This window comes from Falco cherrug, chromosome 2, assembly GCF_023634085.1.
Source record: "Falco cherrug isolate bFalChe1 chromosome 2, bFalChe1.pri, whole genome shotgun sequence".
Classification (NCBI taxonomy): domain Eukaryota; kingdom Metazoa; phylum Chordata; class Aves; order Falconiformes; family Falconidae; genus Falco; species Falco cherrug.
In genome coordinates, this window is record NC_073698.1 from 54163218 (window position 1) to 54189894 (window position 26677).

A 26677-nucleotide genomic window follows, 5' to 3' on the forward strand; every position below is an offset into this window, starting at 1 on the left:
GGCTATCGGTACCTGTTAGTACTACAGCTCAGCATTACAGTAAATGTACAGAAGCACAAACAGTATAATTTAGGGATCTTAGCTGGGTGCATATGTTTAAAAAACAATAAAACATAATTTCCCTCTTCCCACTTTACTAAATCTAGGTTCTTTCTTAACTAGTCTTGCTGTGAGGTTTTCTGCTTAGATACCACATAGAAGACCTAGGAAGTTTGAAGAGGAGTACCATGCTTGCTAAAGGAGTTGGTGCTCATTACCTGATGTACCTATCTGTGTTACTAATTTAAGGTTTACAAGGCATTCAATTTTCAGTATGTTTATGCATAATCGTAGTATTGTAATACATTTAAAGGATTACAGGTATATTTTATTACATGCTGTATCTATATGCACAGATAGCTAGAACTGTGGGAGAAAAACCTGGTTCTGTTGAAACCAACCATTATTTTGCTGACAACTCTATATTTCAGTTGAAAAATATAAGTTTCCATTCTGGTACAAAGACTCAGTGATAAGATATTTCTACTGGCATTTCTTGTCAGTGACCCATCTAACTCAGTATCCTGTCATCTGCACTGGTAAAAGTAGAGGCTACTTAGAGCATGCGAGCTTGACAACTTTATGGTCTCTACTTCCCTTCTCTACCTTATTCCCCAAACATGAGTATTAGATGGCTTTTCCTTGCCTAGTGCATTTCGTTCCATCTAAGGACTTGCTTTAATTTTGTTTTTCCATCTTCTTGGCAGCTTTTAAATAGTTTCCCAAACGGTTTCTGGAGTTGAAATATTACCGATAGCTTCATGGTAAACTCTCTCAGTCTTATTTCTCTATTTGTGAAAAATAACTCCTCTCTGACAGCCAAGGAAAGAGTGGTGAAATAAAAAAAAAAACCCAAAACCAAAACATAACAAAAAAAAAAACCAGAAAAAAAGCTTTTCTGTCAGTAGGGTTGTTTTCTGGGAGAAGTGGCATCCAGATTGAAGCTCAAAGGCAATCATTATTCCTTCCTCCTTAAAATAAGTATCTTTTGTAGCCCTCCAGCTTCAGTATGCTTTTGTCTCTTTTTCTTCATTAAAATGGTGAATACAGTGGTGAGAAAATTAATACAATTTTCCATCCAAAGAGATACTATGTCTTAATTAATTACACTGCAAGGAAAAACATTGCAAATATTACTTGGGTAAGTCTCAAGGTCTTTCATCTATCAGGAATGCCCTCCTCCTTTGATATTAGATCTGCACTGTATAGTTTATTGTGTTGTTTTCCTCTAGAGACTAGAAGTTGTGTTGTTTCCTCATTGAGTGAGGATCTAAAAGAGTGGAATAGAACAATTCCATTATAAGGTATTTCATTTTGAGAGCTTATTTGCCCTTGTCCCAAAAGACTAGAGTGGGTCTTGGGGGAGAAGGACGTATAATTTACATACTGCAAGTCTTACTATCTTCCAAATATGTTATATTTCTATGGGATATTTTCCTTTCTTGCAGCTCAAAGTATGGAAATAGGGTTGGAGGATAAAGAAAGAATCAAATTCCTTAGAGACCTAACATATATCCGCTTTTCCTCAGATAAAAGAGCTGAAGAAACTGCAGAAAAAGCTTTCTTCTTTACCATTTACTGCTTCGGAAAGGAGGACGGGGAGTGTAAATTAGAGATTCAAATACAAAAGATCACCTTTTTGTCCTTTGTGATATGAAAAGGAACAATCACATATTAAGCTTACGATGAACAGATTAAAGGGGAACTTAATGGATTGTCAGAGGTAGATGGCGTCATACTGAAGTCTGGCACTCTATCCAAACAGTATTATTGCACTGCAAAAGTTCAAATAGCTAATCTAGTAGAAAAAAACCCACATATTTGTCCTGTTTTCCAGAACTAATCATTCCTGAAATCTGTAAAAGTTTATATACTTTAATTTAACTTAAGGTGACACAGATTGGCAGGTTGATATATAACTTGCTATTCATGGAGACAACTATATATTTTTTTATTTTAATTCCATGTTGCCAAACCCGTGCGTGCTAAACAAGTACTTTTTTGTTATTTAGTTGTGTTTTGTACGTAGTTATTTAATCTGTATTAGGAGAAAGGAAATGAGTGGTAATTCAGGTTTATATGACTTTTCACATCAGTTTTGGAATATTTCAAGATACAGGACATCAAAGCAGCATTTCTCTGTCTCACGATGTCATGATAAGATACGGTCCTTCCTTCTCAACCACAGTTGGAGCTCTGTATATCAGTGGTAAATGGTCATGGAGCCAAGGTCTTCAGGACTGAACAGTCTCTAGCAATTTGTAAATATCAATATGCGGCAAAGAGACAGAAGCTTTGCTTCTGGTACTTTTCACAGTAAAAATGGTGAAATGCGCTGAAAGTGTAATTTCATCAGTGATAACCTGTGGTGTTTATCTGCAGCAGGGGTGGAGTTCAATTCTTTGATCAGACATCTGCATTTAGGTGTTTAAGCTTTCTTGTATGTAGATTTAATCAGTGGACCTCAGAGAGTTGTTCATTTGGCCATATGTAAATGTAGGCTTCAGGATAAGAAGACTAGTTCTTTAGTCTTGCATAATATAAAAGGAGTTTGGGTACATTGCTCACATGTGGGCCTTACACTGTAGACACTTGCAGTTATGTGTCCGGTCTGAAGAATTTCACTCATGTCATGTTTCTGAGCCCTTTCCGAGAGGTTGTCAGTTTGAATGTGCAAACTAGAAATGTATCATTTTCTAAGGAGAAATATTTAGCATATATAAACATTTATATACACATACACATGCATTTGGGGAACTCTTAAAAAAATCTCATTTTATTATATATTATTTTCTAATGGTTAAAAATTATTATTAAACTATAGAAGGACTAATTTGGAGAGGATGACTGGTTTTGCATTTAGGATACATAATTTAAGTCAGATGATTGAAATAATCAGATGATTACATTTTGTCCTGCCAGCCAGAAAAAAGTAATTCTCTCTGGTAAATCCAGGGTAGAAAAACTCAGTTAGAAAGCTTCATTGTTTTCTGAAACCTTGTTTGCTTCTTGTCGTCAAAGCAGATGACCCCTTTTCTCACCAAGTACACTACATTTCACTTTTTTCTTTCAAAAACCCCAGCATGAGGGCAAGAAGGAAGTGAATATTCTGAGATGTAAAGGGAAGGCCCATTTAAGGGAGCATCCAGTGAGGTGACAGAATATCAGACTGTACATACTTACTGTACAAATTGCTAAACATTATCAAATAGGGAAAGAACAGATATCTTAAAGATCCCTTCCTGCTCATCTTTAATGTATACATACATAAGAAAACAGATCAAAGACCATTCTGCCCTGCATGCAGAAGAGATGTTTCCTAGTATCTCCTCTTTTCTTGCAAGATAGATATACAAGTCCGTGAAAATCCCAAGCAAAGAATCAGCTTTAGTATGTAAATGTGCAATACTTAAACATGCACTGTTTTCTAGGTTCTATTCTGTTAAAAACTTTAAACCAATGAAATTAAAATTGTTGCATAAGTGACAATATCTCTTTCCAGCAGGCTGTGGTTTCTGGACCCTTCTTTGTGAAAGCCTCACAGTAATCCTTTTTTTTCTTAAATAATGGATTTACCAAAAATCAATAAAACTTTTTGATTTTATTGGACTCTGACTACTATAATCTGTGCTCTGGTCTCCACAGGTTTGTATTCACAGCAACAAAGTGCAATAAGAAGAACTAACACGAATTCTGCTGAACCAGTCAGTGCTGAAAATGGCTTGACAAAGTCACCTTCTTTTGTAAAAATCCTTACTTGTAAAGACTGGTGTTTTGGAGAGTTTTAAATTATGGGCTCGTCTTCATTCATTTATCTTCACGGTAGGCAAATGATGGGTTCAGTGCATATTCTCTTATGAACTGCAATCTGCAACTATCACTCTAATAGGCAATCATGATAAGCGAAGTCAGTTGCATATGGCAGCAATAATAATGGTAATTATTTTTCTTTCTTCCCCAATAATTTAAATACATAATTCATTTGTCTTTCCTGCAAGTGCAAATACTGAGGTTATGAAGTAAGTATGATATTTTGGTGCTGCGATTACAGGCAACTGGACCTTGGTCATTTCAATGTATTTCTTTCAGAAGACAATCTCACAAAGACACTGCTTTTGGAAATAATAGACATTACTTGGAGCTCATATTTAAAGGTGAAATAAAGACTTCCTGATTTTAGGAAATCCTGCCATAATAGAAAATACCCTTCTGTCTGTCTGTCTGTCTAGGCAGACCAAATCTCCCTGTGGAGATCTCCAGAGGCACGTGCCACTCTATTGAGTATACCAGAAATTTAATTGCTTCTATTAGGATAAATTATTTCCTATTTCTAGGTGCTACAAAAGATGTGCCTGAACTTACTTGGAAGGGATTCCATCTTATGCTGCTATAGCACTCAACTGCTAGCTGGTATACATGGAATAATATTTACTTTCTCCACAAAGGGCTGAAAATTGTCACTAATGAAAGGGTTGCCTGCATCTTTTAAGTGAATAGAGCCCACTACTTCATAAGACATTAAATGTAGGTCACAGTCCAATTTTTCCTTTACTCATCATTATTATGGCCTGGTAAGCACTGTGTTTTACCATGCTATCATTTGCCCATTTACATGACTCAAAAAGGTTACAAAAATTGTGAGATGAGATAAGGTTTTGTTTTTACACTGATTTGGCATACTAACAACGAAACTTCCCAGCTGTGTTTTTTAAAGCTTTTATCAATGTACCGCTGCATGGGCAAATTAATACGTGTTTTTGTAAGAGCTGTCCGAGTACATACTGGAAATAGTGATGAAATATATTACCTGAGTCCTCATCTGCACATACAAAGAATCATGTTTTTAAATTATTCATATGCAAGATGTGGCACTTGCAGTTGTGCTTCCCTTTGATCACAGATATCAAGCTTGTGCCTTCTTTAGTGTTACGATAATCATCTAATAGTTAAAATCCCTCTGCCTCTTAGAATAGTTCAAACTGCTGTATAAATTTAATGAATTATACATTCTGATGACTCTGTTGATGACTGAAATGCAATTCTTGGTCATGGGATGAGAGAATTCTCAAGAGTACAGAGTTTTAACAGTCACAGATTCTTAGGGCCTCAGTTTGATACACTGTTCAGTAACACACTCATGGAGACTCACTTTCAAAACATTTTTTTTTTCCTTTCTCCTCTTAAATGTTTTTTTAGTTGATATATTGTATCCTGCACTTTGCACCATTCAATAACAAGTATCCCATAGAGTTAATTGGGAAGTAAAATTTCAGTGCACTTTGAGCAACAGCCGTTCAACATTCAGTGGTGGTAGAATTGCTTTCAGCTGTGTTTGCTCCTGAACTGCCTATTTATTATTTTTGTTGCAATAGGAAAGGCTGCCTCACAAGTTTTCTTTTGTTTGGTTTTTCATATTAGAAATGCATGTCTGAATGTTAATTTTGCTTTAGATTTCATTTTTACTGCCTTTTTCACTTTTTAGGGTTTTTTTTTCTGAAGTTAGAACAATCCTGCAGGTACAGAATAGCTCAGTATCTTGATTATGTTAATTTCCCCCCCAGTGATTTGTTGGCTCTCCCTTTTATATTTGATGTGTTGGCTCCTCTTGCTTCACTTCTGGAATTAATACAATGTTACTGGCTTTTTGAAATCAAACCCTTGGACAAATTCTGTCTTTGGCAAGACATGATAGCAGAGTATTAGGGTGACGTGTTGTATTAGGATATTCCTACTTGACAGAGAAGCCTATTTCATGTGCATTGTGTGAGCTGTTCCTGTCTTTTGGCACATCTGCGGGGAGCTGGTTTATCACACTGTATTGACATGAGCTCCTTCTGACTGCTAGCTGGTACCCAAGAGTACTTGAGTATTACCATTGCATGTAAGACATTGGCATGATTTCTGTAAAGGTATTAATCACCTAGAAGTGAGATGGTAAGTATTTTCTGAGTTTTGTCCTCCTCCTTTTAAAATACAGTTCAACTTCCAACCCCCCAAATACACTTTAGAGTGCAGGATCGCTGATGCTTTGTTTCTTTTGAGAGTGAAAAGGTTTTCTTCACAGTTCTGTGATAATAATGAAAGTATATGCCCTTTTTGTTGCTATCAAAGGTGGTGTTTTGGCATTTGTAAGTCAAAACACTAAAAGTTATATGAACATTCTGGGATGACTGTATGTCCTGGAAAATTGTGTGTAAACTCAAAACTAGATATGATTTACAGGGAAGGAAGAGAAGGCAAAAGTGATTAGGAGGGCATGAAGTTGAGCCCTTGTGTCTCCCAGTGTTCACATGCCTAGGAGGTAAATTGAAAACAGGTCACCAGCCAGATAGTTCTTTTTGTCAGTAATTTAAATAAAAATCAAATGATCTTTTTTCCTGGTTTGTTTTATTTTTCACTAACTAGCTCTACCAAAATTATTGAAGGCTAATCAGAGTCCCATTCATTTAGCACAGATGATCCTCATTTTTGTGTTCTACCTTTTAAAATAGGATTTGTGCTTAAATGAAAAGCTTTTGATCTCTCTTGATGTGAATAACAAAAGGGAAAGAGTGTATGTTGTACGAAACTAAGTTTAAGGTTCAAATATGTGTAAAACTAAATGATGAACTAAGTAAAAAAATCCCTAACATTTATATCTTTGCTATTTTTTATCTTCCATTGCTTATAAAGCACTGCACATTACACAGTGAGAAAACATACACATTGATGCAACAGGGAGATACTGTCAGTTTGTATCATTTTAGTGCAGACAACAGTGGCACAGAAAATAAGACAGTGTTTTCTAGCTACTTAGGTGAATAGTGACACTAACTGAAATATTCATTATGGGGCAGATGCTCTCTACAAAAGCCTATTTTGCACCTAAATTGCTTGCTGCTATAGATGGTAAAACCTGCTTGTGTTAGGGTTCCTTAGCAAAACGGGAACATTGTTCTGTCTTCTCATTTTTAAGTACAATATTAAGTGAAGGAGAGATTTGAGATTTTGTAAGAGTTATAGCTATGGCAAACAGTATGATCTGGGACACAGATTTTGTGATGCTTACTTTAGAAATTCTTATCTACTTTACTGTTTGCTAAACTGTGGAAAGGAAATTATTTTTTCATATTTATAATATATCATTTATGCTCCTTCACTCTCTTGAAAATTGATTTTTATCTTATTTTTTAATACTTTCTTTCAAACTTCCCACAATTTTGGCTATAGATCTTAAAGAAAACAAGCAGTTTTATCCCACTACCCCATGGAAGCAGTAGCAATTCAGAAAATGAAAATGAGCTTCTGATGCCCTTAATTCTTAATCACAACTTAGAAAAGGAAAAGAATATATATATTGATATGTAATGGAGACAAAGTAGAGAGTTCACGAGGGTTTCAGGGCTCTGATACAGCAGTCACAACAGTATTCACTCAACTTCTCATTAACTTTGGTGGCTCCACAGAGGCATAGGGGTCAGTTTGTGAAGGCTAGACATTTTTGTTTTCTTCTATACTTTCATCATAGAATAGAAAATCCCTTCTTTTTGCAGTGATGTAGTACCCCATTAGTTGTTAAGTGGATGTGACATATTGCATAATATCTGACAGTGGATACATTACCAGGTTTTTAGCTAGCTACCTGGTTTGGGATAATCTCCCATTCAAAATATCTTGGGATTTTTTTAGGGCATGTGTGCTTTTTGTTGCTATAAAAAAAGGCAAACATTTCCTTAAATTTATTGTCTATTTCAGTTTTATTAGAGGGAGAGAAAACTGTCAATACCTGATTTAGTAATTTAATTGGATAACAATTTATTTAACCTCTGTGATTTCTGTGAGGAGGGAGAAGAAAAGTGGTATAGGAAATGTGCTTAACTTTGAACGCCAGTTTAAAAATTGGCTTGTCTTTGAATACTTTCAATAGAGGATTGTTTTAGGCAGCAGCATTGCAGATTACTTTTGCTGTTGGCCTTCTCATTTAGACAATCAATTGTGCAATGGCAACCATACCACTTAGTGTATAATCAACTAGAAATAAGTTCAAGAATTCAACTTGCAAATGTCCTGCCTAATGGGATCTGGATTTATGTAGAGAGACTTTCTTATGATTGAAGAACCACATCCTTTTTTTCTCATGTGGAACAATAATTGGACTTTGTAGAGATGCATACAAGCCTCAGATATTTGCAGTACAAACAACATTATTCATTCTTTTTACATTCACGGGTCAGGTTGACAATGATGGAAGTGATGTGCCCATAATAGAAAATAAAACTGGAAGGACATATCCTATTAGTAGGTATTTACTGGTATTTTTCACATTAAAAATAATAAGAATATCAGTAATAATCTGATTAGACTTCAATACAGTACAGTGAATCTTACATAAACTAAGAAGTGTTGGGACTGCCCTAGCTCATTCAGCTACAATCTGCTAACTACGCTGGAATACATACATGCCCAATATTGTGGAAAGGGAATATCTGAGTATCAAGTCGTAGTTGTACTGGCTTGTGCTGCTCTTATACAGCAGTAGAACCATTATTTAGTTAGTTTCTTTGCATAACGTATTTTGCAGTGTGATGCAGTTTGCTATAAAATATTGTTATCCTAAATGTCTTCTGAAATATTAACCTGGTTTGTTTTTCAAATATGTTATATACAACTTTGAATAAGCTTGATTACTCTTAAAAAGGTTGGTTCATCATATGAAGAGAGTTTAAGTATAAGAATTCAATCAGTCTTTACTTTTGAACTGTTTTTCCAGATTTGGCCAATAAATTAACAGAAGTGATTCCAGAGGAAGTTGCCTTAATTGAGGTTGTTATTTGCATCCAAGCAAATAAAATTTGTGGTTGTTTGACTTTGGCTGGCTGCCAGATGCCCACCGAGCTGCTCTCTCACTCCCCCTCCTCAACAGGACAGGGCCAGGGCTCATAAGATGAAAAAACTCATCAGTGCAGAGAAAGACTTGGAGATGGCTTACCTATTACTGTCACAGGCAAAACAGATTCAAATGAGGGAAAGTTAATTGAATGTCTTGCAATTAAAAGTAGAGTAGGATTCTGAGAAACAAATATAAGAACTAGAAACACCTCTCCCTCAGCACCCCCCCCCCCCTCCCGCTTCTTCCCAGGCTCAACTTCACTCCTTCATTCCTGGCTCTTCTACCTCTGCACCCTGCGTGGTGCAGGGGGATGGGGAAGGGAGTCTGTGGTCAGTCCGTAACACTTCATCTCTGCCGCTCTGTACTCCTCATGCTTTTCCCCTGCTCCAGCATGGGCCCCTCCCATGGGCTGCAGTCTTTCAGAAACAGGCTGCTTCTGCGTGGGCCTCCACCAGCCACCGTCCCTGCCAGGAGCCTGCGTTGCCATGGGCAGACCCACCTGCTGCAGCGTGGGGCCCTCCATGGACTGCAGCGTGGGTATCTACGCCACTGTGGTCCTCCATGGGCTGCAGGGGGACAACCTGTGTCACCACGGTCTTCACCGTGGGCTGCAGGGGAATCTCTGCTCCAGTGCAGGGAGCCCTGCCTCCCTCTTCTTCTCCGTACCTGGTGTCTGCAGGGCTGTTTCTCTTGTGTTTTTCTCACTGCTGTCTTTCACAGCTTCTGACGAGTGTTTTTCACCCTTCCTTAAATACACCTTCCCCAAGCCTCCATCACCCCCTGCAGCCCCTGCCCCACCAGTGCCAGGCCACCTGTGCCCCGTACACCATTATAATACCTACTTCTGCTTGCTACATTAATAAAAGAGGAATATTCCCAAAATGGCATGCTTGGAACAACATATTTGGTAAAAAAGGAAGAGAACTGTAGACTGATATCAAATGAAACTCCGAAAGTTAAGCAAAGCAGGAAATCGACTTTCTAGTCAGGAGTGAAAATCAAATTAGAGGTTCTAATTTATGAAATCTGATACGTACCACAAACCCATCCCATAGTTGGCTTCAGTGATGGCCTATTCTGTGTAGAGGCTCGGCAACTAAACATCACATTAGGATGGAAGTTATCAACAAAAATTGGAGAAGCAGCTTACTGTTCCTGTTAGTTCTAATTAATGACAGATATAGAGTGTCAATATCATAAAGACATTAACAAAAACCTTTGTATGCAAGCAAACACATTAAAAGGGAAAAAAAGAGTGCAGCAGTAACTGGAATTAAAGTAGGTACCATTAATATCTAAGTGTCATTTAGGTGGTCTTGTAGTACTGGTCTCACCAGTGCTATCGAAATTACTGAATGAGCAGTTCCTCTAAGCTGGTATCTCAAGGGAATGAGAAAGGTGACTGTACTGTATGTACATTTCTATATTAGCACTGGCTGATTGGTGCATTCCCCATATTAGTGTACTTGGTGTGGATTCTGTACAGCAGCAGAGATTAATTCAAAACTAATCAGATTTCTTGAAGTGCTGATAAAATGGAAATGCATTGCCTCTTGTCAGTCCAATTGAGGAAAAAACTACTGGGCGGTTGGGGGTCGTAAAAGGTGACCTTTAAAAAGTCCCTTCCAACCCAAAGTATTCTGTGATGATACAGTGTGATCTCATACTTGATAACAGGTAATACATGTGGGTACAGTCGTCATAAATGCTATGGCCATGAAAACAGGTTGTCATAAACTACAAACCACAAAGCATTAAGGAAACAGGCTACTTTATCACCAGTGATCATAAGACCATTTCTTAGAATACGTGCAGTGCTCACTGTGCTAAACTATGATGTCTAAACCAAAACAAGTACCACAGTAGTACAAAACACTGTAAAAAGGAAATGCAGCAGTATTTCAGTGGTGTGCGGTTAACTGCCCAGACAAAAAGTTGATGTCTGCAGAATCTCTGGCTTGAAAAGTGCTATATCCTTTTTGAACATATTGAATGTTTCCTATTTGAGACAGGCTGTTTCCTTTCAGTCTCAGTCCTGGGAAATCCTCCGAGTCAGTGGCCTGTGGACAGCAACCCGCAGCAAGGCATTTGCTGCAGGTGTCATCATAATTTGTTCTCCTTGTCAGTTTGTACAATAAGCAATGCATTCTGCAGGCACAAGAAATAGCGGTCTGGAAAACAAAGTGTTGCTCGGAAGTCTTTTAAACAGAGGTTCTGTGTTGTCTATGAGGACTGTCTGTTGCTTAAAGAACTCATCTGCTTAGTCTTCTGCTCTCTGTAAGTGTATGAAATTGTAGAAAACAGCAGTGTAATATGGTGGATTAAACTGCTTTTTACTCCTGTAGTGTGCATTTGAAATCAATGTGGATAACACAAACCATATCTGAAACTGTACTATATATTTTAAGGGCACAAATTTTGCTCAGCAAAACCCTGGTGTTGTCTTGAGGGAGTCAGCCAGCAAATGGTTGAAGAATCAGAACCAAAGGGGAAGTATGTAATTAACATGAAGCCTCAGCAAAACTGTTCAGCACTATGTATTAAAGAGAAATGTCAGAAACAGGCTGTGCTATGCAATTGTTAATTTAGGTTTTGTTTCAAGAGATAATACAAGCAAATACAAATATGTCCTGGCAGAGTATGGTTGGTTGTTAGGTTCTTCCAGAAAGAAAAATATTACACTGCTCTGTATTTAACTGACTAAAAAAAAACCAACCCAGACAAAACCACAAAAAAAGCCTGATTCTAAATTCCTTCTTAAATAAGCACGTAATAACAAAATGCATTCATAGAAGAAAACTTGTCAAGATTCATTGCATATATAACAAATCATAACTTTGACAGTAATATGATTGAATAAACATTTATGTATCTCTTTACAAGGCAGATTAGTTACTACTTTTGAAAAATCTTTTTCAGATTTTGTCTTTAATATGTAATCAGACCAATCTTGATCTACTTTATTAAACAGATGGTGCACTCTCATTTAAATTTACTTTAATGCAGTCATTTCTTTAAATGACTTTCCAAGACTTTACATCCTAAGAGTAATATTATTTGTTGGCTTAAAACCAGCATACTTACCAGTTTCTTAATGCTCATAAATTTTCCTGTCTCTTGCCCTTCTTAACCCTTCTCTGTTTCTTGTGGGCCTTAGCTTTAAAAGCAGACAGATGTAAGTTTTTGGGAAGATCTAGACATTCTACTGTCAAGGACCCACCCTAAGTTGTTTGCAAAGTTAATTATCTCCATCCCTGTAGGTTATGCTTTGTAGAGAAAATGGAGATACCTCTTTTTCCTTCCTACCCAGGAGCTTGTGGTAATTGTAGGAAGTGCTGTTCTGGTAGCGGGACATTGATGAGGCACCTCTGCTTCCTCTTTTCCCTGGGCTTTTTTTATCTTGGGGGCTAGTTCAGCCTGATCTATAGTCTGCCTCACTGCACTGACATGGAACAGCTGTAGGAGAAAAAATCCAAACAACAAACAATGAACTGGATGTGTAAAGAGCCCTAAAACAATCCTGTTATCTATCATTTCTTAAACACAATATATAGACCCTAGTTTTTCATGTATGGTCACCATTCTGATTAGAAGCTTTTCTTGTTCTAACTTGCATGTTACTTCAATTAAGCAAAATTGTTATAAGTAATCGCTATCCATATCTAGTGTTACTTGACATGTAATTACCACATAAATCTGCCCATCAGTAAACTGGTTGTAAATCCTGGCTGTGCAAATCATAAAATATATTTTTTGGGAACTAAAGACTTTTACTGATAGACTTGCTAAGTTAATTTTAGGTAAATGTCTTTTCTTCTCTGCCTGTTGGATGGGATGTATATTTGCAGTGAAGAGAGGAATGTCCTACCCTTCTCCCATATTCCTTAAAGGACTATTTTCCCAGATCCAGTCTCCCCTTACCAACTTCTTGGTTTTGTTTCCTGACTCTCCCCAGTTCCTTTTCTCACCTTCTTAAAGAATCCCAGGGTTTTCACCTCACTCCGTAAAATATTCAACTGTCTTACACATTTCTTTTAAGGGTTTTCTGCCCTTCTGTTTCCCGTTGGTATGCAGGTCTGTAACAGTGACAGCTCAGCTTGAACACAGAGATGTTGCTTCTCAGTCAGTCACGACTGTTAACAGGAAGAACTACTTTTAAATATCTGAATTAAAGTCTTACCGTTAGCTAGTAACTATTCATACAGGAAAGCAGGAGAAAAAGTGTATTTTAGCCTCTGAAAAATTTGCTTTGATTGTGGTGAGAGATAGGGAGGCATTTTGAAGTGCAAATAATGAATGACTGTGATAAAACCATAGTGATAAGTTTGAAAGAGGTTACAAAGTTCAAATTCTGTTACAGTTTAAATGGTAATTTCCTTCTTAACTCTAGCTACTTTGCCCTGACTCTGCCTTGCAACATAACTATTTACTCAGGTCTATGTTAAATTTGTTCTCTTTGAGCTTTAATGTCAAAGCACACAGATCTGTGCAAACACAAAATTGCAGCACAATATGTCAATAAATAGAACAATATTACTTTTTTAGTAAGAATATGCAAACTTCTGTAGCAGACCTGTATGACAGTAAGGCTGCGGTTCATAACACTAGCCATCATTACTTTCTGTATTTCTTCATGGCGTGATTTAACTCCCTTGTAATATGCAGAGATGTAAGAATCTGCTTTCTAAGTAAGACTCATACTGATTTTAAACAGTTCGATATCATCATAACCCTGGAGCGTGACATTCAATAGTGTCATGGAAGAACTTCAGGAAGTGATTTTATTTATTATAGTAATTTGATCCATTCCATCTGTTCTTCACTTTCCATTTAACTATTACTATCTGTCTTATCCATCACCAGAGGTCCTTCTCTAAACCTCTGCACCTCTGTGCCACAGTTCAACACGTTGTATCTAGTACATACTTTTTTGTAGCTGTCAGCTTTTCCCCATTCTTCTGTTTCAGAATTCCTTTACAATCTTTACGAAGCCTTGTTTGAAGTGCCAGCCATCTGGTTCCCTCACAGTTCAGCTGCAGTTAGTCCCTCCTGTAACAGCTCCCTTAATTTCTGAAGTGTCTCCTGTTCCTGATTAATCTGAATGGTTTTGACTGGCGTTCTTTCTTCAATTGTAGATTAAAGCTTTGCCTCTCTGCTTCAAGTTTTGGCCCCATGTCTGGTACTGAAAGTATGTCAGTAAATGCTACTGTGGAGGGCTTGGTCTTCAGTTTCGTTCCTAACAGCTGAAGTGTTGTCTCCAGACCCTTTTTCTTTCTTCCTTCACACACACCACCACCATTCTCCCCACCCCCCCACCCCCCCTAAAATCTACATGTACCATTAATACTTGTTCCTCTCTAGCAAATTTTAGGTATCTTATTTAGACAACTCAAGGGTTCCCCACAGCCAGGTAATTTAGGCATCACACACTGAACTGTTTGCCCACCATGTTAGCCTATGTCTAGTCCCTGTAGGGACCCTTTCTTCCAGGGAGAGGATGACTGCAAGAGGATGAAGAGGATCTATCATTCATCTCTCTGAAATTCTTCAGTTCAACAACTAACTCTCTTTTAGGTCTATGGGTTACTTAGGCACTACATACTCATCTAGTGCCTACCCCAAAAGCAGGTGATCATGTAGACGTATGATGGGTACTAAATGCAGTTCATTAGGAACTCTACTGCATCTTGCTGGGGGTCTGTCTGCCTGAGGGCATGAATGGCTTAATATACTTCTGTATCTGATTGATTCAATTGACTTCTCTGTTTGTGATAAGCCTCTGAGATTAAAGAGAGAGAATTTTTTTTCAGAAATTTGTTTGCCTAATTCCTCAGGTGTGGAAGTGCTGGAACACTTCTTCCTCAAGGTAGTTTCTTTAACTGCCTTTCCATTTCTAGCAGATTAACAATGATCAATCTGAACAGCTAGCTCTCATTTATCCTTTTTATTTTAACTGTTTCACTTTCCTTAAAAGTCTTTTTAGTTTTGTTAACTCTGTTATGGTCAAGGAGACATAAAGCCTGTGATGAGGAAGACATATGGCTCATTCTGTGCAAGACTGGTTAAGAGCTCTAAAGATATTGGAGTCACCTAGGAATTTCAAGAATATTTCTTATTTTCTCAACCATTAATATTATGAAATGGGTCACTATGGCTAAGAGTCAAATGAGCAGTCAGCTTCTTCTGGAATCCTTGATATGTTTGCAGTGAAGAATATGCACTTACTGAACCTTGTAAGCCAGAATATGAACCACAAAATGCTTAAGAGCCTTTAGGAGACAGTCCACATATTTTGTTCATGCACAGAATTCCATTTACTTAGTCAAAGGGGCTAAGATCAAAAAGAACCTAGGGTTTTCAAATCTCAAGCATTTCCGATCAGGAGTTCAGTAGCTACAGACTATAGCTGGAAAAATGCTAGGAACATCCAGTCATGATATTCTAATACCAGTATCACAATGCAAAAAAAGTAGCATTGTTTATCTAGATATCATTGGAATGGTGGGGAAAAAAAATCCCCAAAGAACTGGTGAAAGCCTTGATTGCCAAGGATTAATTAGTTACTATGTATAATAGTAAGATTGCATTTGTGATTGCTTATATTTCTTATTCTGGCATTTTGTGCAGGTCCTTCAAGAAACCACTTACTATGTTAGATTTTCTTTCCTCTCTTTTAAGGAAGTGTTTTTTGAGGAAGTTGCTAAAGTCAGAGTCTAAAGTTAGGATTTAGCTGGTGAAGTGCAGACATCTCCCTTTAGCTTGTTTCCAGAACATGCCATAATAATCAAGGAACAGACTTGTCTCCTTTAGCAGTTCCAGGGCACTGGTCTGATCAGATTAAGCTGTCCTTTTCTCTTGCATGTAGACAAAGAGAAATGTGTATTTTTCACGTCTAAAATTAAATAAAATTAAGCCTAATATTATACTCAGTTTGATATATCTTGAGGGCATATATCTGGAAAGGTCACCTCAAAAAACTTCAGTTGTAAGAAAATTTTCATATGCATCAGTAGAAAGATTTGCATATTCCTATATAGAGGGACATCTCTTCAGTTAGAAGTATTTACAGGACAGAAGTTTTATCAAGAAATGACAGCGTATGAAAACTTAGCAAATAATAAAAATGACACTTTGGGGGAATTTTTTGAGGAAGCTTTTATTTGGAAGTTTTTAAAAGAGAAAAATTATTGCTTTTAAATAACACTTTTAATTGAAAAGATTGTTTTCACTTCATCTACTTTTCACTGCCGCCTTCTGTTTCCTATTTAATTCAATTTCTAATTTTTCTGAATACTGTCTTTCAACATGAAGGAAAAAAATCCCCTCACCTAGAAATAAATGATTGAACAGAAACAAAAATCTATTTAATATATTTCTTGAACAAAAGTAAGTGAAAATGTTAATAATAAAAAAAATTGACAAATAAGAAGCTGTGAATATTTAAATTCTTTATTTGATGTTTGTATTATAGTTTCTTTTAAAACCTTTTTCCCTCAGCCATTCTTTTGGGGTTTTTTTATTCTGTATTCAGTTTTAAAAAAGAAATAACTGATGATTTCTAATTTTGACAAATTTACATATTTTAGCCCGATCTTATAATGAATTGCATGTCAGTATAATTCCCGTTTTATGTGTTTTCATTATTATTTTCACAATAGCAGTAGCCTGCATTTTCTTGAACATTCCAGAATTTTCAGTTGAAGGCCATGTGAAAAAACAACAACTTTCTATGACTTTTCTGGGAAAGATTTCAAATAGTTGTATTCTTTTTTTTTTTTTTTTTAACTATTATTCTCAAGAAAGATACTACTGCTTCCCATTAGGATGTTTTATTTGATGCTGAGACTTCACTAGTGCTGTGTATGAAATGCCCAGAATACGGACAAGATATAGTGCCTTTGAAATTCTGAGTTCTAGTTTTCCTTGATATGCTGTGAATTACTAACCTTTTCAGTTTGTTCGTATGGCTTAATGATCTGTCCTTTGTGTTCTGCCAGTTTGTCTGCCTACTAAATTACTATTCAAATTTTTCTGAACTGCCCAGCCTGCACATCAGGCCTTTAAACATACTCTTTAGGTCCCTTGCATGTAGTAAGTTGTGTTTACCCATCTCTTTATGCCCCAGGTATAAAATTTTCCACCTTAAGCATTACCTTAACCTAATGTGAGAACTGAAAGCATTACCCCCTGTGGTGGTACTTCTTTGTCTCCTGGAAATGCTATTCAGAACCATCCCTCATCCCCTTCACTTCTGTCACCACCAGGTTCTCATCTTCACTAGATTTCATTACTCCCCATTCCCTCCCACTACAAACAGCCTTTAGTTGGAAAGAGCGTAATCAGTGGGATGAAATGCAGCTTTCCCCATGGCAGTAGTGGCCAACTGCTACAGAGCACTCGCCTGGCTCAGATAATTTCGAAATTGTGGGCAATGGAGAAGTAAGGGGAAAGAAGTATTTCTCAAGAACCTAGAGGAGATGTTTCTGGGCATAAAGGTCTGTAAAATAAATACATAAATAAAAAGCGAGGCAAGTGGAAAATTCCTTTTTTCATCTTTAGTGTTCTTAGATGTTATTTGTAAGAAAACCCCTCAAATGGTTTTGAGAAAATGTTTTTGCATTTTTAACTGCTGGTGATCTGTGTCATACCAAAATAGTATATTCTTCAGTTTTTCTTGTTGTTGCTACTAAATACGTTAATTTTGCTGTCCTTTGTCTAAATAAGCCTGCAAATATTCTGGGGAAATGGAATAGGTCTATTTTAGGAGTGAAATTCATGGTGTAGATTTTGTGGAACTGGATTGAAGTAGTGAAATTTAGAGGATATGTCTGTAATAATTTAAAAAACATTTTAGACAGTTTTTCTAATATAATAAAAAAAGTGTCTGTTTACAGAGCACCACAAATGATAGGAAATTATTTTCATTACTATATATTATTTTTAGAATTTATAACTAAAATCTCATTTGATTACTTTCAAGGCTATTGCTCATAAGACATTCTGGTATTGCAGATCATCTGTAGACCCTGAGATTTTATTGTTTACCTCTGTACTTCTATATTGTACAGGAACTGGTGGCAGAGGTGAAAGGCTTAATTTCATAAAATTCTTTTTACTGCTTTCTCTTTTCCCCTTCCTCTTCTTCTCCTTCTCTCTTTTGTTTGCCAATGTATTTAAAATAATAAGAAGTTTCAAGCACTACAATGATTATTTTTGAGTCTTACCTTTATTGCTTTCTAACTTGTATGACAGTTCTGTTATTAGGGGTGTGAAATATGCAAGTTCCTTCAGGATAGGAAAATAGTATATTGGTATTGTGTGCATGTCTAGAAGAAAAAGAAAAGTAAAAATTACATGAATAGCTATCATTACTTTGATACTGAAAGCAAAATTGTAGCCTGGGCTCAAGCCATTTTGAGTCATTTAAATCAATTGCTGAGACTTTCCCTGTAACAAAGGGGAAAAGAAACCTCTAGAAGCAATTCAGATTTGAGATGGTCTGAATCACACTGTAGAATGCTTCACTTTTCTATTTTGACATCCTAGAATGACCCCAGTCCAAACTGGGATATCTTTCTTAGATACATTTGACCAGACATAGAATCTCATTGATAGTGGGCAACACCAAGTTCTGTTTGCATCTGTTCATGTGGACCTTAGACACCATTCCAGAACAGACTGACCACTTTTCAGCACTCCAAAAGATCTGCAAATTCTTAAAACCTATTAGCAGCTCCCCAGACATGTAAAGTTTATTAAAAAAACCCTGATGAACTGATTTCTTGGGAGTAATTTGAGTGTACTTAATTAATTCAGGATAAATTTTCACAACACAAAGCTTTAGCAGAAATACTAGTCTTAAGGATTCCCATCTGCAAGACACCTCAGTGCTCTTTTCCTCATTCTGGTTTGCAGAATCTTTTGTATAGCTGGCTTGGGGTGATAGGCAGGAGAGGACTGCTTTTACCCAGCTCTGATCTGCTGTGCAGTATGGGACCCCAGTTAATTCAGAACTGCTGACATAAGAAAATGATTTTTTTAAACCAATAATGTTGCATACTACATCCTGTGATTGTAGTGAATTAATTACAAAAACCAGGAAGAATAGGGTTGAGATCACATTAGGTAATTTCTGCTAATAAGTTGGTTGTTACAGTGCTTGCTCAGGAAATGTAAAACTGCAATTGTAAAGATGGTAAAGAGTGAATCCCAAAGTCATTCTATAAAGAGCTTGGGGTTCTGTAAGTCCCAAATGGAATTGATGGAATTTATTATGATGGAGTTATTTAAAAAAAATCATAGCATTTATAACAACAGAAGTTTACAATACTAATCCAGTAATGTATGTATTTATTTAGTGGCATGTGTTATCTGGTTTTCAAGAAACAGTAATTATGGACGAAGGGTAAGCAAAGATAAAATGTTATGTCACTCTACTAAGGTTTTTGTACAGTCTAAACCCTATTCACCTAAAAAGATGGCACACAAATGGGCTCTTCTTTACTAAAACAAATCTAAATGTAGTCCTGCACGCTTTGCTGGCAGTGACATCAGATGATCATTTCCCATGTTACTGAGGAGCTTTAGACACCTGAAAAAGTTTTTTGACATTTTACATTAACATCTTGCCAAAAAAGTTAGAAGCCATTCATCCACAAAATCTCTGTAGCTAACATATTTCTTTTTCAAAAAGCAAACTGAAAAAATTAGGGTTATGAAAGAACTCCACTAAGAAATTAATGAATTTGAATACAAAATTTATCTGAATTATAGAAACTGTCTCTTATTTAAATGTCAAGAAAGAAGAGGAATAAATAAAATAACAAAGTGGACATCCAAATCAAAATTGATAAATTAAAATGCAAAAACTTATTGGAAATCAGGGACCTGATGGAAGACTGTTAGAAAGTGCAGGGTTTACCTGGAGTTGCCAAAAGTCAAGTTGAGTTCAACTTGTAGAGAACAGTGGAACAATTAGTAAGAAAGATCTTCAGCAAGATTAGAAAAAGCCAGTATGAGAGAACTGAGCTTCATTACATCCATTTCCACTAACAAAGGCAGTGTTGAATAAGGAGTATAAAGGGGAATAAATGATAGGAATGTGGTCATGGAAATAAAGTGTAGATGATCCAGATGAAATGAAAAATGTTAAGCCTCATTTCAGGCTTCTATATACCTAAAAGATGGACCACACCACCACGAATCAACTTAGGGAAAAATGGGGAGGCAGGGAGAAAACAGAAAATATGCGAAGTGACAACATAAATTTACAGAGAGCCTATTGTGGCAGAGTAATATAATATCTTGTCAGTATTCTATACAAACATGTTGTAGAAACTTTGCTTGCAGGAGTATCATAGAATAACTTCTGGCTGTCATAAAATAGTCGCTAAAATATTATATGAATTAAGTTTGGCCTAGTTGGAAGGATAAGTATTGTAGAGTTTGTAATTAAGAAATTAATTTAAAAATAATAGTAATAAAAAAATAAAGTCTGCTGTTTGTGTTTAAAGAGCAGTTACTGGACTAGATTAAGATTACTTGGAGAGTTCTTCAGGGTTGGTACTGCAGCCAATATTAAATGATCTTGGCTTAAAAAAGTGGTGTTTTACAAATTTGGAAATGACATGATTTGGCAATCAGAAAAAAATTCAGATCATGTAGAAACGATTAAGGGTTTTAATAATAAAAATGGGATGAAATATAAAAATGTGAAATGAGAGTCTATGTATAAGACCCAGCCTTACAGTTAGAATTAAGAAATTCTCTGAGGTTGAAGCACATCAGCTGGAGGCAACTGAGGAAGGTAAGACCTGGGTCTTGTAACTGATCAAAAGATGAATTTGAGCCACCTACATTCCCCAGTAACTTGGATTCATAGAAGGTTTATTATTTTTGGCACAGCTGTAGATCCAGGGACAGATTCATCTTCATTCCTCTTCCCAATTATTTTCAATGTAATATTTAAATATGATGACATAGACATTCAGGGAAGGATGCGATTTCATTGCTTTCTTTAAAGTTACTTCATGTTTAAATATTCTTTTAGAATTACAAACCATATAAGATAAAATTAACTACATTTTCTCTGGAAATTCCATATGCTATTCTTTATAGTTTTTTATTTCTATACCTTATTTTATAAAAGATTGAATAGTATTATTATTAATATAGTAGTATATTTCGGTGTGATGGGTGAACTTTTGCATAAACATACTGATTATTTCATAACCCAGTTGCACTATAGAATTAATTTCAAAATTTCCCAATTGTTTTTCAGATTCTGTATTTGAACTTTCCATATTATTACAAGGAAGAGTTGTTAGTATAAATTTATACTTTCAGTTTTTTCTGCTTCACTTAAATATTTAAATTTTTCCAATCCATATATAAATATTGAAACTATTTTTTTCTATTCTAAAATTGGTTATGATAGACTGCCTCCTGAAAATAAGAGATTACAAATCTTTTATCTGCTTTTCCATTATTAACAATGAAAAAAATGTTAAAATGAAAAATTTTAAAATTAATTTTTTTTTTTTTTTAAACTTGGGTAACGATGATTGTGTTACTTTGAGGAGCTTTTCATGAAACCAAGAAGATAATAATGGCTGGGACTTAGAGCAAAATCAATACTACTTTAAAAATGACTGTAGTAATATCTTCCACATTCTATTGAATGGTTTTGAGATGCTGTTGATGAACTGATTTTATTTCGGAGTTTATTGCCTTGACAGAATCAATAATCCTACTGTTAGGAAATTCAGTAAAACTAAAAGGCTCAGATTATTCCCCAAACGTCACACACGCACCCCCCCACCCCCCCAAATATATAAAAGGTTTTATTAAAATTGAGTACCTGCTGACTCTTGAATAGATGTGTAGATTTATTTTAACCATTTTCTGCTCTATTGATATTTCTACATGTAAATTCACAATTACATAGGTAGAGAAAGGTAGAATTGAACCATAAGGAACTGCTTCTTCCTCCATTGATCTTTTCATAGGAAAGAATTGCAATCAGAAATATCTCATAAAAGCTTTTTGTGAACATTTAATTTCTTTTGCTATCTTGATTGGCCGTGAACATTTTAAACTGTGGGAGTGGTGAGATTTGAGCCATATTTCTTGTAAGTGATGTGAGACTTTGCAAAATGAAAAAGAAAAAAAAATCGTCTTGCTTTTGTCCCATGTCTTGATAAGCCAATATATGTTTTTTCCTAGCTGAATACAGTCTAAAGGCTTCAAAATAAAAATCCTCCTTTGTCTTTGTAGAAATAGAAATATCATCCAAGGGGAAAAAAAAATTACATTATACTCCCAAGGTACTTTCCAACACTTAATTGTTTGGTTAAACAGTTATGAGATGGAAAAAAAGTGCAAACAGGCTTTGAAAGAGATGCTTAAGTATTTATCTCTTGTGTCTTTTTTCATTCACATCAGACTCGATTAAAGCTTTGTCTTTCTCACCCCTTATTAAGCTTAATAACAATGAAAAGGATTAATTATAGTATCTACTACTATTAGCTATGGCATTCAATGGTGCTTTTATTTTTCAGTGGATTATGCTTAATGTAAATCTGAATCTCGATTATTTTTTTCAAATGCTTTCATAACTACTAATTATGAATTTAGTATTAGAGAAAAAATATTGAAAATGCAATTCTGAAGTAATTGTTTTGAATTATGAGTGTCTCAACTATTCGAAGTTCATTCAAATATTATTATGAATACTATAATGAAAAACATCTAGTAGTAATCTTTGTTTTTAGTAGCAAATATTCTGTAGATTTACACAATATCAAGTCTTAAACATTTACGAATGTTGACAATTTTTTCTAAAAATGTTTTTCGGTGTTTCTCTTCTTACATTTTTTTCAAACTGCTGGTGAATTTTTTTGTTTATAAAGAATGCAGGAAATTAATTCATAAATCCCATTGCCACTGAGGGTTTCCAAACTACTGATTTGTAAAATTAGCATAGCTTAAAATGACTGGTTTTGCAGGCTATTCTCAAGAAGACCCTGAAATCTAAAGTAAAGTAAGATAAATGGAAACCTTTTTCTTCTGTAATTTTTTTTTCAATAAGTACTGACATCTTACATGTATTATTACCTGTGTTGGAATAAAAATTACTCGGATCTATATAATCACACTCCCTTTACCATATTTTTTTTCTTGAGAAATAATATTTGATATCTCACTTTAACACAAGGCAGTTATTATTAGACAATTAAGTTAGTATAATTATTGTTTTTATTTTTAAAATGTGAATATTAACCCATTATTTATGAAAAAGCATGCAGTTTCTTGTGTCTTTATTGCAATTAGTTTTCTACTGTCAAGAACAAACTTGGTGTTTGTCTTTAATTTCTGATTTTAAAGGAAACTTAAAGTGTATTCAGTAAGACAACATAATGTGTGTGTAGTAAAAAGAGGCAATAAAGGACAGTGTTCTTAACATGATCTGGAAGATGGAAAATTATTGGTTCCTAGTAGTTTGTGGAATTCAGTTTATTGTCTGTGTGTAAAGCTTTGATCTCTTTTGCCATATATTTTCATTTAAGCTTAGTTCTGTACCATCATTTAGCTTAAAGGTATATGGTGTTTACTCCATAATGATTCATATTAATACTTCTTTCTCCTTACTTTGGTTTGCTTGTTGTTCTAAGATGCTGTTTTTTCACATTGAATCTGTTTAGACTGTGAATTATGTCTTTCTGCAATTTGAATTTCTGTTGGGGCTTTTGTTATGGATGGTATTATAGTTTGGAAAGCAGTTACCTCATTAACATAAAAGGCAGTGATGACAATGTTGACTAAAACTAGATAAACTATTTTCCTCCTACGATGTATATATAAGGTGGGCACGTACACACTAATGAGATAGGATTATACTGAACTCAGAAAAGTTATGAGAAAGATAAATGGTAATTCAACGGCTCAAAATGTGCTTTTACACACCACAGCCATCCCTCAAACTGTATTGCCACAGCACAGCAATACGCACCATCCAAGTGGAACTCAGACTAAAACCGCTGGAGCGTAAGACAAATTGCCGCAGAATCACAGAGTGGCTGATGTTGGAAGGGACTTTGAGATCATATGGCCCAACCCCCCCGGCTCAAGCGGGGTCACCCAGAGCAAGTTGCCCAGGACCATGTCCAAACCACTTTGAAACACCTCCAAGATGGGGACTCTACAACCTCTTCAGGCAACCTGTGCCAGTGTACAGGCACCCTCATGATAAAAAAAAGTGTTTCCTGATGTTCAGAGGGAACCACTTGTGTTTCGGTTTGTGCCCATTGCCTCTGTCCCTGTCACTGGGCACCAATGAAAGGAGCCCATCTCCCTCTTTACACCCTCCCTTCAGATATTTGTACATATTTATGAATCCCCTGAGCCTTCCATAGGCTAAACAGTCTCAGCTCTCTTAGTCTCTCCCTATACAAAAGATGGTCCAGTCACTTAATTGCCTTAGTGGTCCATTGCTGGATTCTCTTCAGTAGCTCTCTCACTCTTTTGTACTGTGGTGCCAAGAATTGGACCCAGTACTCCAGGTGTCACCTCACCGGTGTTGAATACAGGGGAAGGATCACCTCACGTGACCTGCTGGCAATGCTTCTAAAGCAGCCCAGGAGACTCTTGGTCATCTTTGCCACAGGTGCACATTGTTGGCTCATGTTCAACTTGGTGTCTACCAAGACCCCAGGTCCTTTCCCGTCAAACTGCTTTCCAGCAGGTAAGCGCCCAGCCTCTACTGGTGCCATGCTTTATTCCTCCTGAGGTGCAGAACTTTGCACTTTGCTGAACTTGCTGATGTTCCTGTCAGCCCATTTCTCCATTCTGCTGTTGAGGTCCCTCTGGATGGCAGCAAACCCCTCTGGTGTATCATCTGCTCCTCCCAGTTTGCTGTCATCAGCAAACTTGCTGAGGGCACACACTACCCCATCGTCCAGATCATTAATGAAGATGTTGAGCAGGATTGGATGCAGTGTAGATCCCTGGGGTAAACCACTAGTTATATCCAGCTAGACTTTGTGTCACTGATCCCTACTTTTTGTGCCTGGCTGTTCAGCCAGTTTTCAATGCTCCTCAATTGTCATTGATTATACAGTCCTCTGACAGTGTGGTTCTCCTGTTATTATAATGAAGTCCTTCTGTTTAAATTTAAAATGTTCTCACCAAAAATCTTCGCACTTTACTATCGCTTTTCTTAGATTTTTTTTTTATTGTTTGTTTGTTTGTTTTGTTTTTGTTACTGTAACTTTCACATGTTTTGGAGCAGGGTATAGCTGTGAGTTCATAGGTTCATATAGTCATGGCTTGGCAGCATGTCTAATTGCACTGTATTGTTAGAAATGGATCCACATACTTAATAAATAACATGAACACTAAATGTAACTCATTTCAAATTTACATTAAAATATTTTGGAAATGGTGAATATAGATGTTGCATCTTCAGAGAGGAAAATATCTAGGTCAATATTCAATCTAAACTCCACAGGTTATAACTGTTCATAACAATTGCAGCTCTACCTCTCCAGTCCATTGCAGTCTTTCTCTCAAAGAAGAAGAAAAAAACAAATGCACACAATTTCCAGTGCATTAGTAACAGAAAATAATGAGAGGTGTCCTCCAGAAGTGTTTAGTAAAGCAGTTGTCTCTGCAATATGGTATCTGACATGAAGAGGGGAAAAAATGCGTGCCTGAGTGTTTATAGCACTGTTCTCTACTAGAAAGAGCCTGATAAAAGTAAAAGGTTATCTTTAGAAGACCTTTATTACAGTGGTCACAGAGAACATTCTATTGCTGTATTATTAGCAATAAAAAAAAAAGAATAAAATGAACAGTAGGAAACAAATAAGATAGTGAAACTACTGTTAAAAGATCTTTAACAGTATTCAATCTGAAAAATCATTAATTCAACAGTTTATGCTCCCAAATTTTCTTAAAATGTACATCTGCTTCACCAAAAGAAGGGGATTTGATTCTTGCTATGCCATTTTTCTATTATTGTAGCACTCTCTTTTTATGCTTTTTTTGATATCTGAAAGCACCCAAAATGTAGGTTTCATTTTGCATACCTTGTTAGTGAGAAACCAAACGATGGTGAATACTGAGGTGATACCCAAGCTAACCAAAGTGCAGTCATCAGTGGCAGCTTGCAGAGTAGTCCGCAAGGACAAGGCCACAATGGTCTCAGTACAGGCTGCCTTCTGTGGAGTGTTGCACAGCATGAAGTCATGGGGAACAGAGGTGACAGAATATTTAGAGGTTGGGAAAAGGGCACCTGTCCAAACAGCATACTTGACAGTTCACCAACAATACTCTTTGACCTAGAGTTTGAAAGATCCTTTAGACTTTGAAAGACTGTTTCTCAGATGTCTTAATGACATGGTTTGACAGAATTGTAGAGATCTGCAGGTACTTGGCAAAAAGTACCTCTGCAACACCCACCAGCTCTCTGTAACTTTTGTATTACCATTTGTAATGCGGTCTAGACATAATTTTTTCTAAATAGCCTAGCTGATTGGAACAAGATTTATAAAATACACTGACAGAGTAAAATAAAGCACACCACGATCTTCATATAGTTCTTGTCTTTTTTAGAAAAGCAGTTACAAGAATTTTATTTTTGGGAGTACATCTGCATTCTAGTGCATTTACAAACAATGTTCTACCATTTATCTTAAATTGTAATAATTGATACTGTGTTTAATGCTACCTTGTAAAAACCCAAATATATTCAAAATTTTTAAAGAAAAT

The 26677-nt window shown here is 36.1% G+C and overlaps 1 protein-coding gene across 1 annotated transcript in view; it reads left to right on the plus strand.

The window, feature by feature from the left end:
• GPC5 (glypican 5) overlaps positions 1-26677 on the plus strand; it is a 742077-nt gene that overhangs the window by 269306 nt on the left and 446094 nt on the right. The window lies entirely within an intron of this gene.